The sequence below is a fragment of the Corvus hawaiiensis genome, chromosome 6, assembly GCF_020740725.1.
Source record: "Corvus hawaiiensis isolate bCorHaw1 chromosome 6, bCorHaw1.pri.cur, whole genome shotgun sequence".
Classification (NCBI taxonomy): domain Eukaryota; kingdom Metazoa; phylum Chordata; class Aves; order Passeriformes; family Corvidae; genus Corvus; species Corvus hawaiiensis.
The window spans coordinates 51,807,561-51,827,484 of NC_063218.1; the positions used below are offsets into that span (position 1 = coordinate 51,807,561).

The 19,924-nt window shown below is 38.4% G+C and overlaps 1 protein-coding gene across 2 annotated transcripts in view; it reads right to left on the reverse strand.

Moving 5' to 3' along the window:
* The window catches only part of INSC (INSC spindle orientation adaptor protein), a 125,654-nt gene that overhangs the window by 20,968 nt on the left and 84,762 nt on the right, over positions 1–19,924 (reverse strand). The window lies entirely within an intron of this gene.

The window sequence follows — 19,924 nt, forward strand, 5'->3', positions numbered from 1 at the left end:
CTAAGCTTGGTGGCCTTTGTGATGCAGGAAGCTTCAGTTTAGCAAATACAAATGAGTTTAGCACATGAGTTTGTGGACCTGCCAAAAGCCTTGCAGTTCCTTCTTCCTTAATGTTTCCATGAAATCAATTTTGGTCAAACAAAATCTTTTCTGACAGACATCCTAATTTAAAAATGAATCCAAAAATAAGCTCTGATAAGCAAATGCATTTAATTGCTACTATGCCTCATTTGAGGTCTTCCACAAGACTTGAACCTGAGTATGCACTAAGCTCTAAACAGGTACACTTGACACTTTTCCCTGAAATTGTCCCAAAGCAAACACAGGATTGAAAAGAATACTATTAAGATGACCCTAGCCAAAATGTTCCTGATGAGCTTGCAGAACACTTAAATTAAAGCCAGGTCCACATATCCCTTGCTTACTTCAAAGGGAAACAGAAAAATGAGAAATGACTTAGGTGTATGATTTTAGAGTGTTTGAAGTGTTCTTACACAGTTCAGGCAGATAGATCTTTTACACACATATTGGTTAGATTACAGGAGACTCACTGACACAATGAAAGGCAGCCACAGAGCACATCCATTGGGATCATTGTTAGCAACCAAGGGCAGGAAGGGAACGTTCTCCGTGCACAGAGGCATAATCTGTGAAATTTCAAATTAGCACCAATGTGTTTCTCCCCATTTAACATAGCCCTGAATAATTTATCACGTTGACAAGCAAGTAGTTAGAACACAGAATCATTTAGGATGCAAAAGACCTCCAAGATCATCAAGTCCAGCCTATGGCCGAACACCACCCTGTCAACTAGACCATGGCACTAAGTGCCATGTCCAGTCATCTCTTGAACACTTCCAGGGATGGTGACACCACCACCTCCCTGGGCAATACATTCTAATGCATGGCAATCCTTTTCATGAAGAAATTCTTCCTGATGCCCAGCCTGAACCTTCCCTGGTGCAGCTTGAGGCCATTTCCTCTTGTCCTGTCACTGGCTGTCTGGGAGAAGAGGCCGACTCCAACCTTGCTCAACCCTCCTTCTAGGCAGTTGTAGAAAGTGATAAGGTCTCCCCTGAGCCTCCTTTTCTCCAGGTTAAGCACCCCCAGCTCTGGACACTTCACAGATACAAAGAGGAGTTGAGAAGGATTAGTACTGAAATATACTTCTACACTCAAACAAAAGCCAAACCCACATTTGTGTTGTACAACCACTTAGACTCTTTCTTAGCTCTGTTGTTCAGACTGTGTTCTCTGTCAACTCAAAGCTTCCTCAGAACATCCATGTTAAAATCTATCCATTATCTTCATAAAAGGGTATTTAGCAAATCTCTTATTCTCATTTTTTAAATTTATTAATACAGAATGTTAAGTTATCTTAATTACTTGTCCTGCAAAGGGCATGAATTAAATTATTTGATAAGCACTGACAGTTACTCTATTTTACGAGAAAAGCTCTCAGATGGGAGTAAAAATTACCCTCTGTAAGATTATTCACTGGGATGCAGTTTTTAATAGGGAATAGACTATATCATTGAAACTCTAGTAACACAGATAAATATAGAAGAAATTATATCTCTATTTTTCCTCAGATCACAAATGGTATTTATTGTAGAAGCTCTGGTACTGGCAAAAATAGAAAGAATAAATTTTCAACATTAAACTTTTTCTTGACAAGCTTTCAACATTAATCTACCTACAGCAAAATATTTCCTCCTAGTTATGGCAGAATTCTACAGCTTGAAACAGCAGATTCACATAATTCACTGGGCTTCAAGGTATATTAATAGATCTCAGTGTCAAGAATTAATCTATGTCCTCACAAGATGATTTAGTACCCAAAGTGTGCTAGACAATATCATATGCAAAATCCCACAATTTTGTCACCTTGAAATCTCCCCAGATCACACCTTGTCTGGGGTCCAAAGGATGTTAATAACAACAGGCAGTATAAAAAGTTAAACATATTCCAAGACATTCAAAAAAATACTTCACAAGACTTCTAAGATCTGTTCAGCAGTCTTCAGCTCTAAATTTTCTGTTTAAAATTCACTTGGCCAACTCTTATTCGATGACCTTGACAAATGACTTAAGACTACTTTTATGCTGTTTGAGAACAGGTAATGGATTATGAAAGACAGGTACAAGTACATGGTTAGATTTTTCTATCACCAGTGATTGTGTAAATCTACATTAATAATACAAGCTCCTAAAAATACAGGGCTGTACGCAACTTTTAAATCATATATTTGATTTCATTATTTGCTAAGTAATGGTTTTTGGAAATTGGGAGTTGCTGAATTGTGAATAAAAAATGATTTCATTCGACACAAAGATAAATTACATATTTTGGGTCTGTGAAAGCCAGCACTAGTTATTCTCCTTCTTATTCAGAAACATGTAAAATACTAACAAATTCAGCCTAAAATTTGCTCCATACACTTTTACCTCTCATCTTAAATATAGAAAATAAAATAACTCTACTTCAGCAGGCAACCCCATTTATAAGTGTCTAGCAATAAATTTTAAAATGACAGGGGAACAATCTAATAAAAGCACTTTAACATCCAAAAAGAAATTGCTGCTCAAAGCATTTTTATAATTAGGTTTCACACTGAAAGGAACTTTGGATGGCTGCCCTGTTTTCTGTTTAATTTTGGTGAAGTAATCAGCTAAATGTCAAATCTGTTCATCACCTTGGCAATACAAAAGAACCAGTTAGCCAGATAATGCAAACAAATGAATTCCATGAATGCAACAAGATGCTGAGGAGCCCCTGCATTTGAGGAATGGCGTTCAGTAAACGCTTGATCACTGATATTTCAGTATTGATAACTGGAAAAATGCCAGGAACTTACATCCTTATGAGCATAGCCCTGTTGTAGAAACTTAATCCAAGTGACAAAATAAATGTGTGACCATGTTACTGCATAGATCAAGTCTTCTGAAGGGAAATAATTTCCTTTTTCTACACAGGAATGAATGACTTCTGGGGCAAGAGTCTTCTTTTTTCAGTATACCTATCCTTCCTCCTAAAAATATTAAATAAAACTAGGCATCCATTAAAGATACCAATACAGAACTTGGGATGAACTGCACTAATGACTTCACGATTTGAAATATTACACACAACAGCAGTCTTAACTCTGTGCTCTCCACAAGGAGGTTTAAGGCAGTTTTTCCAGGCTGCTCTGGGAAGCAAGACCCATTGCCTTCCTTACAGTAATGTCTATGTTCATTTGTATAAAATGCTGCCAAAGGCCTTTTCTCATAGCATGACTTTCCCTACCATTCCTGTTTGCCCACTGAACGTTCAGATGATCCTTACATATTGCTAAATTTCCTCAAAATTTTTCTTTTGCCTTCTCTAAATTGATCTCCAGAGTCGTTTAGTGAGACTGTAAATCTTACAGGCTATCACCTGATTTTCCACTGTCAAATCCATGGATAACACTATCAGCCTGAATCTGTGTGCTTCTGGTAAGAAGAACCAGCAGATTCTGAAGCAGTTTTAATGGAAGAATAGAAGGGAGACATTGAGATCCAGATGTAAGGCAGCAAATGTGGAAACACTATCACAAAGGGGATTGCCCCTTAAAAAACAATCTCAACCTTACCAAAGGAGAATTTCAAAAGCAGAGGCTGATCCAACAGTCAAGAACTGATAGATCAGAGCTGTGTGTCTTCTATCCCTTCACACATGTTGTGTAATAGCACCTCCTACCTGAAGCTAGGACGGGTTAAACATGTAGGTGAAGACATGAATATTAGCAGGAAAACCAAATATAAAAAGGTGGATAAAAACCCAAACACATCAAAATTTATAGGATGGGGAAGAGGGTGACTGAGAAAGAAGGCAGGGAGGGAGGATTATCATATTCATCCAGCAAAACCCATATACTGTTATTTTGATGACTTGTTACTGAGTAACTGAATTTCTGATCATCAAGGCTGAGGTATATCCGGTGTAAATTTCTGTAACTTACTCTGTCTCTTAGAAGATCTACAAGTCTTGTTTAATTTCTACATTTTAAGAAAGGAATGGAAAAGCACAAAAGTATGCTACCTTGCACATAACAATCTTTTATGTTTGAGCAGTTGCGTTGCAAGTGCTCTGCAGATGAAAACTGCCTTAGCTGAGAACTGTTCTGATTTGTACCAGATGAACACTCGGTCAGCTGTTCTGAAAATAAAGTGATATTGTAACAAAGTGATGCCATTAAAACATCCCCAAATAAAATCCCAAGCAGTCCAAACTACTGCGGCAATTCTATGGCAGCAGCAGTGACCAGTGAAAAAAACTGCAATGATTTTTATAACTAATGCTCTACAACAGTGGCCATGGCATCTAATTTATAAGCCCTATTTCATACAAGACGGAATAGTGTGTGGCTGAATAGAGGTTGAACAGCTCAATAGAGGTTGAACTCAGTACCTTTGAAACTTCTGTCCATAACTTTAGCTTTGTATCTAAACAGGCAATGAGTTCTGCTTTGGTTTACAGCAACTTTGACAAGAGCTTCCCTTTTAAACTTCCCTCCTTCAGGTGTGGTCAAATTGATGAAGAGGTATTTGTTCTTCCTGACATTTAACCACCAAGGAGAAGTGTAAAGCTGATCTGTTTTCTATGAGGAATATTGTTGCATGATATAAGAAAAAAGACATTTGGCTGTATCAGCTTGAAGGATGCATTAAATGTGGCAACGCCTGAGTAGCAACCTTACATCCATATTGCAGGGAGAAACAAACTGCAGGGAAAGATGAAATAAGTTCCTTACTCTGGGCTGACTAGGAGTCAAAAGATAAATTGTATGTAAACCCTTTCTCCCTATGAAACCAAGAGGAAGCAGCCTTGCACCTCAGAATTCATGTTCCTCGGCACTCAGAGATGCTCTAAGCTTGTTGCAGATAAAAAGCACAACTGTTTGTCAAAGAGATAATAGAGAACAAGTCATTTTAGAGAAAGGGTGGACCAAATCAGTAAGATCGATATCCAGACTTCTCTCTTGTCTTTGCTTCAAGGATAAGAGAATAGCCGGCTTTGAACTCCCTCAATGTTGAGGACTGATATGAAGGATAAGACAGTCTTTTAAAGTATTTCTCTGGTTGATAAAAGAAACCAGGCACTGCACTGCTATTAGCCTAGCAACTCACATATTCCCACTCCCATAAATCACAGCTTACATTGCTTCAAACTGCTCTCTACAAACATAAGAGAAACACCCAAGGATAAACTCGGCTTTCCTGATCTACTCCTCCTATACAATATCCCTCCACTTCTACAAGATAAACACAGAGTGGCTACAAAGGGCAGGAGAAGAGACTGCAAAAGAATTCACTTGTAGTTATCTGGAAGTCATATGTAGTACAGGTGCTTCTACTCAGCCACTGTTGGTGTTCACAGGATTGGGATGCTTTGATAAAACAGAAGGAAAACCACAGGTCACAAATGAGTACGGTGGCTTGGGGGCGGGGGGGGAAAGACATTTGCAATGACCCTTGTACTCAGCATTTGATACATTCTCTTTCTCCTACTCTGTCAAACAATCCCAAAAATGACTATGTTACCTGTAGTGTCAGAATCCTATAAGAATAGGGAAGAATTATTTGTGCTCACATATGATAAAGACTAAATTCTTGAAGTTATGTGACGCATGACACCAAATGTTGCTCAGGTTCTTTCGCCCTACATTTTTGAGGGCTGGATACATTGGCTTGTTTTTAAGCTGCAGGAATGTATTCCTATTTGTAGGGTTTTCTTGGTATCTGCATCTGCATTACAAATTCCAGAAAGTACATACTTGTTTCTTTTAAATAATAGATAAGACTTTATATATTATATTTTGGGGTCTGAAATCCATTAAAATGAAGCCACACAGACCCAAAAAAAGGACTTGTCAACAAGATGAGAGGAGCTGTCAAGTGTTGTACAAGAATGCTGAACAAGACACTGGGACCTGAAGTCTGAATTAAGGAAAGACCATACATTAGTCATTTTCACATAGCCCTCATTTTTATTTACCCTGGGGGATCATAGTCTGAGAAAAAGAAAAGTACCCACCTCAACTATTCCTATAAAAAACCAGGGGCTCCAGGGTTATTCATAGCGGGGCACTCCAGAAAATGAGATGTGCTCCCTGAAAGAAACATGCTCCAATCACCTACTTTTAAATAAATAATGTCACAGACACTTCATTGCGTGAGGGCATATTCTCCAACACCTGGTGCCTGGCATTTAAAAACAAGGACACTCTTTCAGCATGTTTGATTACTTTGTATCATTTAGGTTTTGGTGTGACACCATGGATTTTATTTTCAAGAAGTGTCTCTTAGTGTACCTCTTCATGAGGAGAAAAAAAATCCCATGCACACCACATTTTTAGAGGACCCTCTTACTCTGTTACAATAATGAGAAAAGGCCTCTATCCAAAAAGAGCAGCATGGAGGTCACAGCCACTCATTATCACCTAATCTAACTCTTCACAGAGTCTTTACTCTCTCAGGAAAAGTATCTGATAATCTTCCTGCTAAAATTCTGGATTTGTTCAAGTCAAAACTTTGAAACCTTAACTTGATTATGCTAAAAATTTAATTAATAATTTTAATAACCCCTGTTGTTGTTATTACTGTAATTTCACATACAGCTTCTCATTGAATTAAAATTCTTGGCCAGGCGTGTACCATTATACCATGACTTATATACAAACACAACCCTCCTCTCTTCTCAAATTATGACAATGGAAACACCAAGGCAGAAAGCAGAGTTACATTAGAGAGGCAGAGAAAGTGTTTGAGCAATGGATACTGCATAGGACGATGTCCTTTTTTTACAGTTATTCGAAATAAGAGATTTTTGGAAACACTTTAAAGGAAAAGATCCTTATGCAAAAAATTTTCCTGCAAATATTTCTCATTTCAATGGTGTCAGTCAGTTTAGCCTAAAAAACATCCTGTCTCCGAAATGCAAGGCTTCTGCAGTGTTTGAATCATATGTACCATAATCAAATGCACCATAATAGTAGAACACTTATGTAATGTAAAGTATTAAATATATACATATAACTTGCTCAGAAAAATGTTCTTATGTCTAAATTGACATGGCTAGCAAAACTGACTCACTGCTTCATCCATGTTTTTCTTCCCCAAATTTTTGTTGCTTTTAAAAACAGTGCTATGAGGCACCACGCATTAATAGAATTGTTTGCTACATTCATTACTTCACAATGGCTGTTCAATTATTTTAATAAATTATTTTAAATAAATTAACTCCAGAACCAACCTTGGATGTGCCAGATTTTTATTGGCAGAGAATTTTTACAAGCAAGTTATAGAGTTTTATGGTACCCATTTATAATGAAAACACTCACAGTACTTTAGCTATAAAACTTTTAGTGAGCAACTCAATAAGAGTCCATTCACGTTGTAATAACAACAGAGGAAATTGCTACCCTTATTTAAACAAAAAAATTTTAAAAAGTGAAAAAGGGGCAGTTTTCATCTGGTGAAAATTGATAGAACTTTATTGGCTACAGCAGACCCAAATTATTTGGTCCTAAGGTCCCTCTCCTGACAGTTAGGTAAATCTCCTTAGGTCTCCTACAAACATTGATTTATTTCTATGACTGCAGTGGCAATAAAACAATTTCAGAATTGCTTTAAGCCTAAGAAATTCAAGTTTAAGATCAATTGTTTGCATACAATCTTTATGAGCAGTCAGAGATCTACTTGGAGTCACCAGTTAAAGTGATCTCAGATGTTTTTCTCTCCATTAGCACCTTCCAGTGCTGCTCTTTGCTCAAATACAGTTGCTACATTGATTCTATCTTAGAAGAAATAAGGACAGTCCTAAGACGCTGAGAAAATTGAATATTTTTTACAAGCTGAATTTTGATTTTCTTTCTACTCAATATTCTTTGCTGCCTTAAAAGACCTCAACATAAAGAGGCACTCTTATGAATGATAATAACCACATGTATTTAAAGTTAAGCTAGTGTTTGAACCAGGAGGAATAAAACCACAAACTTTGTTACACTTTCAATAGAGATTATTCTTCCAAGATAAGCTGGAAAATCCAAGGACAAGTACAAAAATTTCCAAGGATAAGTACAACACAGAGCTTTGATACAGAGGCAGTTCCAATCTGCATTCAAAAATCATATTTCCAAGTCAGCTTATTTTCATAAACTGATCTCACAACAGAAAAACAGGTCAGAATTGACTGAAACAGGTCAGAATTGACTGAAATTGAATTTACCTAGTGAGCAGATTCCAGCTTCAATAGCCCAGGATCTTCTCCAGGTATTTTAGATAGATAAGTGTGTAAATGTTATGCTATGGCAAAGATAAAACCACAATTTGTCATATTTTAGCTGCATAGATCTGGGAAAACAAACATGTAGTTTAGGAAAGTCCCAAATACTGTTCTGGTTCTGTCATCCAGTCACTGCCTGTTTTTCTAATATTGTCCCCAATCCATAAACCAGTTTTCTCACTTTTAGAAAAATGCAAGAGACGTTATAACAGAAGGAATGTGACAACTGCAAAGAACTAAATATTAGACTTCCCCAATAACACTCAAGGCTCACTTCACATAAGCAGTGAAAATTCCCATTCCATATTCCAAACCAACAGAATCCTCCAGGATCTGTAAAGCTCAAATCCAGACTAGAAATTTCACATGGCCAAGCTACACTCTGCTGTCTGCCAGCCCATAAAGAACAGAAGAGCCACTGCAGGTCTCCACAGAATGGTACAGGGTTTCTCCTGGCTCCAGGAGAGCTCCCAGGATTAGGGCCTGTTCTGTTTCAGAGGGAAGCAGAGATAACACAACAGGAAATCTAGAGGAGCTACTAGAAAAGTGTGGTGACCAGGAAACTGAGGTATATACATATCGCTCTGAAAACAGAACTACTGAATCCTTGAGGCTAAAGAATGTAACTTTAGATTGAAGTGTACCAAACTTCTAGAAAGAAATCAAATTCGAGGCATCTAAAAGAAAAATTGCTGTTTTGAAGCACAATTGCCTAGGAAGAAACCATGGTTTACTGGATTTTCTCCTGAGACTTGCCTGCAATGCACTCCCCACTCCCAAAAGCATTAAAAACAAAATTTGTGTCATTATCTGGGCAATCTAATCTAGAATAATTCAGATTGTAAATAAAATATGTCAGTTGAAGTATTTTTCTAATATTTCATCTCTACAGCTGACAAAGAACAAAAGGAAGAAATAACTGTGGACATTCCATTTATATTAGCACCATGTCTCAGAATACAAATATGTCCAGCTTCACTGGGCAGCAGGCAGAGTTCTGGTCACATCCTTCTCACCCTTGGGAAAGTGTAACAAGCCTGAGCTGCCACTGAAAACAATGACAGTGAGTGCTAGGGAAAAACCACTGCAAAGTCTGTGCTATGTCTCTCCCGTTATTTTTTACCAAAGATGAATTTAGCATATTTTTTGAAATTTACTTTGACTGATGTCTGATGAGGAAAGTAAACCATACAAAACAAGTTTCAACATAAACAAATTATATCAAGTTCAAAGCCAACAAGGATCCTGAAGGAAATAAAAGAATAATCAGTGCAAATTACTTCTTAAAATATCCCCCATATTGTTTATCACTAGATTACTAGCCTCCAAATAAAAAATTCAGGCCAATCTCTCTTGCATGTTTTCTTTTCCTCTCTGCATAAGAGGAAGAGATGTTCTTGTGAAGGTGATTCAAAACTGTCTTGAAGTGAGTCTCTGGTGTGCTAAGAACTGCTGGCTCTCTCACTTTCCACGAATAAAGAGCATGCCTCAGGCTTGGTTTTGCCCAAAATGTGTGAAAAGTGCCTTGCAATTGAGGCACGTTAATCATATGACAAACTGAACTCTTAGCATTCTTCAGTGAAATTAGGAGCCATCAACAAAAGTCCTTGCACCTAAACAGTTATGAACACTCTCAGACTGCCTAGACACTTAGGTGTTCTAGTCACAACATCATCCCTTAAGTTTTGTATGAAAACCTAAATAGCAGTTGCTTCATGGAATATGTTGGCTTTTGTTTTCAAAATATTTACAGAATTGCCAGTTTTTGAAGCAACTCTGTGTGTGAACGTACAGCAGTGTGAATCACTGGAGTTTTGTCTGTGGCTATGATTTTTCCTAACACCCATATCAAATACCAATAGCATTTATTTCCATATTGCTTCCCATCAAAATAACTTCCACATTGCCAACAGCAAAGATTCACCACAAACTCTGGAGTTTCATTAATCCCATCACTGAGCAAAGACATTTCTAAAGCAAAGTAGATTCAAACCACCTTCTAGATGATCCTTGCCATGACAGAAAGCTAATGCTTCCCATTCCTAATGCACAAAACCTGCAGGATATCTCTTTCATCTCCATTGCCAGCCACTATGGACAATTGCCCATTAGCAACAGAGATGTTGGCTGGGCTTTATTGTCACTCATGGCTTAGATCTGTAGTTGTCTCAGGGAAGAGCAACTTTAACCAGAAGGAAAATACAGGAGTCACTTCAAAGATGAATGGCCAAAGTAAATGCAAGTACCTATTCCAAAGCCTTAAGGATTTTAAAGGAAAGTGCAAATGTTTTTTGTTCAAAGTAACTGGCCACAAACCATTCTTCTTAAAGGAAAAAAAATTAAAAACCAACAGTCTAATCAGTCCGCTTTTCATGAGTTTTAACTGATCTCTCATGTTACTGAAAAGGTCTTTGATTTTTATATCCTTTCCTATCTCTCCCTCTCTGTTATTTTCTCTTTATTTGAACTGTAAAATACTACTTTTTGGTGTAGGCTTACTGCTCTTTTTAGGACTAGAAAGATTAGAAGTCAGCACTCATAGCTTCTTTAAAAACAAGAGAGAAAAAGAAGGAAAAAAAGCCAGTGTCATCTCCACTTAAAATCACTTCCTTTGCCATTACCACTTTCAGCAATTGTCATTCTTTGTCTTTTGGGGTTTTTTTTTTTTTCTGTAAGAAGAATCAATTGTAATTACATGAGTGTCTCAATGACCTGTCCTTTTTTTTGGGCTGGAAGTCCTGATCTGATTAATTGACTTCTCTGTCCTAATGTCTTCTCCAATGCCCTAGGTCCTGAGTGCCTTACCTTCTTCATACATTTTGTGGCAAGTGCTTCATTTTTACTGGCTCATACAAGACAGAAATTCTTCTAGCAGAGGAAAAAAAGTGCCAAAAATTAGATGCAAGTGTGTTATGTCATGTTTAAAGGAGCTTGAAGGGAAGATGAACCAAAGGAGAGCAGCAAACACATAATTTTTACTCAGAGCAACATCAATATCATTAATACAATGGCAAAGCTGGTAAAATAAAGGTGCAGGGTGTGTTTCTCAACCTCATCTGACACAGCCACACACAACTCCATGGGCTGGAAAATTCAAACACTGCCAGTTCCCTGGGGCACAAATCATCAAAAATCCTCTTCTGAGTGAGGAGAAAAGCAATTTGTCATGGCCTTTAAACACATAAATAAATTCAGCTAACAGGAGCAGGAAGTCAGTCATGTGGCTTCATCCATGTATATTTCCTAGGTGAGATCCTGTGACTTGTAACCCAGTTTTTCTTCCAGGATACAGGATGAGACAGGAGCAATCTTTAGTAACTAAAAGCTGACTTATGCCTTCTAATTATTTTGCTCAGAACAAATCAAGTAAATTACTCAAAAATAAATTGCAAACCTATTCTAACAGCTTTTTTACCTCTTCTTTCATTATAATTCCTTTCTCAACCTAGGCAGTAATAAAACGTCATGTTTGGATCAGCCATGAAGTTCACATTACACATTTGAGGCAGATTCTCACTTCTGAGTACTTAATTTCCCTCTCATGCCCCATGCTATAAAATGAAGATAAAAACTTACCTACAACCACATAATATGTGAATATAGGCCATTGAAATAATTCCACCTATTACTGTCCAAATGAACTGTCATTTCTTCAGATATAATTTGAGTGTTTCTCACACCAAATAATAACCAGATCAACAGAAAGTCCTGGAAGGTGTTTTCCTGCATCCTCTGCAGACCTAGAATAATTCCAGCATGGTCAAAATGCCAAAGCATCCGTGCTTATAATGAAGAAAAATGCAAAGGGCAGAGAGTACTAAAGCATTCAAGGATGGATATTTTCTAGGAACTCAGATCATCATTCTCATTCATCACATTTTTGTGATCTTATGAGTAGGCCTACAAATAACAGGAACTGAAATCTGAGCTCAGCAGCACCTCGTGCGCAGGAAGGTTATTCTAATTCACTCCATTCTCTTTAGCACTACGTGTCAGTCACTCCCAAATCCCTGCTCATCACAACTATTTGCAATACACAATGCCCGAGAAAGCAAAAACCAGAAGATGACAAGTATAGACAGCCTCATTCCCCACGGAGCAGCAAGTGGAGCACCCCATAGTAAATAATGCATTCTTTAGAGAAATCTGATATTTCACACTGTAATATATTGAGGACTCGGCACTGAGGAGAGTTGATCTGCTTACAGCTTATTATTAGTAACCATTTATTTTTGGTGGTGCTGCTGTTAGCATTCCATGAATTTAAAACTTGAAGACATTTTCCCTTGATACTTCCTTCCCACCCACCTGACACTCCTGGCATTCCTCCTGCTCTCAACTCCTCTCTCACTCACCTTACAGCCTTTTCAGACTGTTGCATCTTAGCCCAGACAGAAACTGAACGAGAAGCCATGCTTTCCTTCTAATCCCCCCTTTCCCCATGAGCACATCCTGCTCCTCACACTCTCTCCAAACTTTGGAGGCTGATACTGTCGCTATCCAGGCAGTACTTTCAGGACAGCAAGAATAGAAGGCATTTTTTTTCACCACTCTCCAGGATTCTCTTGCATTAGATGTTGCTTAAGGAATTTTTTTTTTTTAATTAATTAAAGCAGTTAAAGCGGAGCGTCTATGCTGTAGGAAAACAGTTCTCACACTATCCAGTTTGTTGTGAATAGATAAGAGAGCCTAAACTTTTCAGATTAAAAGCCCGTTTGACATGGTTTGCCTTGATTTAGGAGGATGCTTCAGTGGCGCATAGCTTTGGTCCTCATAAACCTGTCTTTTCAAATCCTCTGCTGCCTTCCTAAACACGGTATAGACTTGGGCAGACCTTACCCAGCAGCAGCGCAAACTTTGCTGTAATTCCAGTCTCCACTGGGTGCCACTATTGCACAGCATAATGTGCATTTGCTGCGGGAGTCAACAGCCTGGCAAAACTGACTTTCGACTTGTGCTTCACTCTCGTGAAGTTTTCAGACCATATGCAGAGAATTATCGCTTGGTTTTTATGACCTTAAAATGCCACATGATAATCATTTTAGCACAGAAATACGAGGAGGATTTAATTCTTCCTAGATCGCTACAGCTGAAAAGCTCTCATTCAAAAGCGCTCAGATTCGTTCCTGATTTTGTATTTGTACAAGCCTTTTATCCCCACGTGTGGATCTCTTCCTCCATTCTGACTGATAATCAATTTAGCCCTCTATTTTGCCCTATCTTTTTTAATCTCACTGCAGAGGGCTTGGATTAGATGACCTCCAAAAGTCCCTTCCAGCCCAAACTATTCTATTGTTCTCTGTCTCCATCTACAGTGCTTTGACGACAGTTTAACTAGCACAAGGGTAAAATCTTACCACAGACCCACAGATACCTTAAAAACACTCACTCAGTGCTCTTAAACTGTGTGCACATCCCAAGGATGACAATAACACCAAAAATACATTATCAGCCAACTTTTAATTTAATAGAAATTAAGTATTAGTTTTATGGAGTGGATTTAATTGCCATTTGATGGTGCATGGATATCCACAACTTGATCGATATCATTCTGGTGACTCAACCTGGAACCCAAAAATACTGAAGCTTAATGTTATGAATCGCTTCTGCAAATTCTGGGCAGACAATTTAATCACCTTTTGTTTGTCTATTTCACATTATCCCTGCTCTTGGATTTTTCTTTATTTCCTTTTCCCAGGCCTCGAAGAATTAAATAAATAGATAAATAAGTAATATTAACTTATATTATAATAAATAAAAATATAATACTATATTCAATAATCTATATAATTCTATAAACAAATATTACCCAATGGAATACTTTGAGACCTTACAGAAAACATACAAAATCCTTCCAGGTGAAGTATTGTGAGAAGGAGATTTTCATGCCAGTCTTCTATCATGGAATAATTTATTGCCCTACTCAGTTGGCAGAATTGACATAACCACAATTGTTTCAAGTTGCTGAAGATGGGGGAAGCAGTGTCTCAGCATTTATGAAGTCTATTTTTTTTAACTTGATCTTTCCTCACACTCCTCTCAACACTCATATAGGGTGACACTGATAAGTACAGAAATGTCTATAGTCCCTGGCCTTTGAAAGGATCTTTTCCAGCAGAGATCCAAAATACTTCTTTGAAAATCTGCTGTATTCTGACACAGGTTTTATTGCAAAGAGAAGCTTAAGTGACTGCCCAGTATTGGTTGTATTATCACAGAGATGGGCAAAAAAAGAACATGTAAGCAGTAGTCTGGCAGTATAGACTTTTCTAAGGCCTGGACATGCAGCAGGAAGAGAGAAAGAGACTATACAACAAAGCAGGAAAATCAGCAAAAGCAAACAGACCGAAACTTAGTCTGACCCACAGTTTTTCAAAGTCAGCTAAATCACTGACACCAGCAGCTAAACAGATCTGTGGGGCAGGTCTGGGGGCAGCAGGGAAGACCAATGTCCTGAAGCCTGGCTGCTCTTGCATTGTTGGAGACTCAAAAGTGGTGGTTTTGGCAAAGGAGAAACAGCAATTCATCCGGTAAGGTAATCTAATAAATTCAAGAAATTCACCCAGGGCAGGAAACAGAAGCACTTGCAAATGAAGATTGAGACAGAGGCAGAATTTCACTCTACTAGAGCAGCCCTGTTCTAGTGCTCTCTCAGCATTCCAGCTGCTGTTCATCAGATATGGCAAACTCTGCAGGAGTGACCATCACCCACATAGTTGCCTCCATTATGCCTGCTTATTGAATCATGGTAGAAAAAGCAACAGGACAAAAGAACTATCTACCTGCTCTTTAACCTGGTGTGCGGCTATTAGACAGATGCATGAGGATGTAAAGGAAACATAACAGATGCAAAGAAGTTCAGGTTTATAAATCAATTTGTGATCCCTGTCTTTCTATTAACAGCTGAACTAAAAATTTCTGGGTGGGAGAGCCCATTCCCACTTCAAGGAATCTAGAATGTGTATGATCTTTCCTACCTCACCAACAGCTCAGGAAACTGCCTCCACACAGCCACCAGAAATACTTTCTAAAGACTTGTTCTGCCTTCAGCATTTTTCTGGGCAATTGTCAGGGTATCAGAAGGCTTCAACCTCAGCACTGCTTTCCATTTTTACTTATCTGTTAGGGTTTGGTATTTTCTTTTGGTTTAGGTTTAATTTCTTTCCATTATTTTACAAACCTTAATTAATCAGGACTCTGGCCAGTATAGCTGAAGGTTTGTAGAAGATAGAATGACCAGGAAATGATGTCATCACATGCAGATCTTTCATGGCTCTTACTGGACATCTGCAAGTGACAAGGTCTCTCCAGTGGCATAGGGCTCAGCTTTGTGGGCAACCAGCTCTGCCTTCAGTCACATTGAGGCTGTCACAAACTCTTCTAAGAAGGGGCTTCTTGGAAAATTCAAGATATACATAGAAGATACATATCTCCTTACAAAAGATGGATGTACATATGGGAGAAAAGGATATAACGTCCTGAAGGACAGAGGGAGAACCTTCAGCTGACCTCCCAGTCGTAACTAGGAACAGCAGTGTAGGGACTAGTAAATCTAGTAAGAGAGTTTCTGCTCAACTGTCAGATACCACTGTAGTAATGACATCACAGAATTTCATGGCACATTTAATAGAAAAAAATCAACTTCTTCAGTGACAGACGTTATAGATCCCCTCTTGAGCGTCAACAAGTCTTCATGGGATGTATCTATAATAAACCTTTGGCTTCCCTTCCAAATCCAGTTTTCTGAAGTGTTCATGCCAGCAATGCCCATTTCTTGCAATCCAGCTAAGCCCATTTTTAAACAAAGACAGACAAGAAGACATTTGGACTCTGGCAGAGACACACAAGTGTGGCATAACAGAGACACAAGAGAAGCTAGAAAGACACATTAGTTACACCAGCAGGCTTGGGATTAGACATGGACTTTTTGTTGGATGATGTGTTGGCTGGATTTTCACAACCAGAAAGTAGTAGTCAGCTCCTCGGTGTCCAGATGGAGAGCAGTGATGAGTGGGGTCCCTCAGGAGCCCATATTCAGACCAGTACCATTTACTATCTTCCTTCAATATTATTTTCTTGAGATTGAAACTAACAGTTAGTTTCAAATAAAAATTGGTGAAAGCAAAATAATCTGTCAGTTATATCTGAAGTATAAAGGAAGTGCACACATTTCCAGTAAGACAGGATTCTCAGTATGAAGACATCATGCCAAAGGCCTTACAGAAGTCCAGATAGATTATATCAGTAGATCTTCCCTTGTCCACTAGTGTAGTCACTCCATCATAGAAGCCATTAGGCTGGTCAGGCAGGACTGGCCCTTGGCTTAAGTTACTGTGAAATCTTTCCAATACCTTCTTTGTGAGAACAAAGTGACAAAGATGAGTTCCTGCAAAAACTGGAAAGACTTCCGTCTTCTTAATTCAACCTGCTGGTCCCATAGGGATTCCTTCTTCATCTCAGCTGAAGATCCTTGTCAGACAAGCATATGAGCATGCCCTGATCCATGCAAAAGCTTGCTCATCCATTCCCAGGGACTGCAAATGAACAAACTGAAAGCCCTTAAAAAGGAAAAGCTCAAGACAGTACTGGCAAGGGAAGGAATAGTCAGTGAAAGAGCTACTGTCTGGGAACTTAATGGTAGGCAAGAGAAGAAAGGTAGAGGTCAGGTAAATATACAAGCAATGCTGTTAGATGTTTGTCTAACAGTATTATTATCTTTACCAGAAGAGGTTGTTTTTCCAACAGCCCTTTAAGTGTTTTCAAAGATGCTTTATGAAACATGAAAGTTTTAGTGTAAATCAGGCAGTGCGTCAGACATAAGTGGTTTCCTGCAAACAAGCCTAAGCAAAAAAATCCTCTTAACACTGACACACAAACACATCTCTACATCATCTGCCATTAATTATTATTTCACCTTCCCTTTTTTTAAGAAATACATGGAGACACCTACAGATCATGGGTGAACTTCAGTTAAGACACAGGGCAACTCTGAGCTCATTACAAACCTGAGGTAAGAAAAAACTCACGCAATTAACTCCCTTTGGTTTGTTGGGAGCACATGCAAGACACTTCACCTGAGTAATGCCAGCCCTGACTTAAAATGAACATCACAAGGAAAGGATACCAGGTTTCATCTAATTAACCAGCTGGATTACACTGGGTTTTATTTCATCAGTTTCTTTTTTTACAACTACCTCTGGGGAGAGACTCAGTTTCTCTAAGGGTTAGTTTCTGGCCCATGTAGCAGAGTCAGAATATTACCAACAGGAAAACACTGGTTTTTGTTTCTACAATGTTGTTTGAGGCGTAAAGTTAAACTACTAAGCACTCATTTAAACTAAGCAAACCTACTGGTAGAAAGTTTGATAGTGGCCAGGGCTAGAACTGGCCAAGGCTGATATTGTAAAATTTTCCTGCATGTACTTTTCCCTTGTTTTGTAAAGTGTTTTCTGACTTTCTTACAGTGTTAGGTGCTGGAGAGCAGGAAAGAGAAGAGAGTTTGAACCAAGTATTTTGACTGTAATTTTGGTAAACATTGCGTGAAACCAAACAAAAACTACGAGCAACTGTATAAAATTAAAATTTGCAAAATACAAACTTGTGCGTTTCCCTCTCAATAACAATATCCAGATCTTTCAGATTTTGGGAGCCCTTCTTGGACCTGATTTGCAAAGGTTCCTCAGTATCTGCAGCTAGAAAAGATTCCCAGCTTACACCTGGACTGAATTGTGTCACAGCAGGACTCTTAGAGCCTCCCTGCCTAAGTGTGAACTCTGGGAAGTGCTGTGATGCAAGGGCTTGTTAACCCCAGGTTGAACTGGAGGAGGGGTAGTAGCACTCATGGGAGTAGAGAATGGCAAAAGTGGTTTTGGAAAAGAGCCAAGTTCTAAGCTGAACATAAGCTGAGGTTTATGTGTTTTGCTAGTTTGAACTACTACCAAAAAGCAAGCACAAGGAAGCGGCCAAGATGAAAAGTTGATTCAGAATATGGATGCTCTTGTGATGAAAACCAATTTTCTGCACTGCTCTCATGTCCTGACTGTCACCCCAAATACGACCAATATCTATTTCCAGACCAAGTAAGCCAGTCACTTCATCTAGCAGCCTCCATCATGTTACCCTCATGTATGACAGAGATCTGCTCATTTATGAACATACAGAGCTATTTGTTTCCAACTGTCATGCCCTAAAGATAAGAAATATTTATCACCTGGAACCAGGAGAAATAACTCTCTATTCCTGAGAGTTTTGATCATTCAGTACTTCTCAAAGTATAGTTTTAGTAGGAATTCCATAGGTGCAGTTAGATGAATGAAGAAAGGATTTTCTCCTTTTGCCTTTTAGTAATGTGCATCTGAGAATTCAGTCCTTCAAAATTAAATATGTATTAACATTTTTGAAAATCGATGTTATGCAAGCAGGACTAGATGAACAAGAAATCATACAGAGCACTAGAAAACTTGAAGAGTGATAGTTAATTCAGGCAGGAAAATAAACATGACAGAAGAATTAGAAGGAAAAATAATGCTGGCAACGAATCCTCAGACTCCAGAGGCATTTAAACCCCTGACATGTTACCAGATCTCTGCAGGAAGGTACCTGCTCTTCTTCCTGCAGAGGCCTTAGAAACCAGCAGGGCTTTAGGTTAGCTCAGGGATCAGCCAGACAAGAAAGGGAAGCTCTGAGCAGTAAACTCTTTGGACTTTTCTAATGAGCCAGAAAAATTATCCACAATACTGAGTCATAAAATCTGCAGCAGGATGAATTGGTTGGATCAGCACAACTTATTCAGCAGAGATTTTATAGAGGGGAAATAGCTAATGTATTTGTCTCCTTTTACAAGCATTTTTGCTCCTATCTCTCCTTTATCATGGCTACAGCTAAGCTATTTAGAAAATGCAACTAAAGCACTTTCAGTACATGTGTTTACAACTGGATACAAGTGCAGATATGAGATGCAATAGTTTCCTGCTGAGTGAGGAGAAAAGGATTATGAAAGTTACTCATCTGTTAGGTCTTTCTGTAAGGCCATCTCTTTCCAGTTTTCTGCCTCTGTCAGGGACAAGGGGAATATTCGAGGTCCAAAAAAGCTCTCTCTTTTTAAATGCTTCAATTGATTCTCATTAATCTCTGCCTTCAGTTTAGGAGCTGAGTAAGCTGTTTCTTTCATCTTAAAATTAAATTTGCTCGATAGATTATTATTATTATTATTATTAGGTAGGGAAAACCCACCTGTTATTTGATGTGTTGGCTTCTGTTCCTTCGGACATCATTCGTGGATCATTTGCTGCCCTGATCACTGTCATCACTTTAGGTAATACTTTAAATTGTTACAGAAAAATCATCATCTGGTGATTTCCAAATTATTTTTCATTTATAAAATTCTCTTAACATCCTGACTTTTGAAACATAAATCTAGAGCTATTTGGAGTGCTTGAAGTAAAATACTTAGTGAAATATAAAATCAATAATAGCATAAAATACTAACAGAACTGACTGCAAAAACCATGTGTAAATTATATGGGAGCCAAACAAGTGCAGAGCAATAACCTGGCAGCAGTCCAAAGCTTCAAAATGAACTTGGAGGGAATGGCAATCTACAGGCACTGCTCC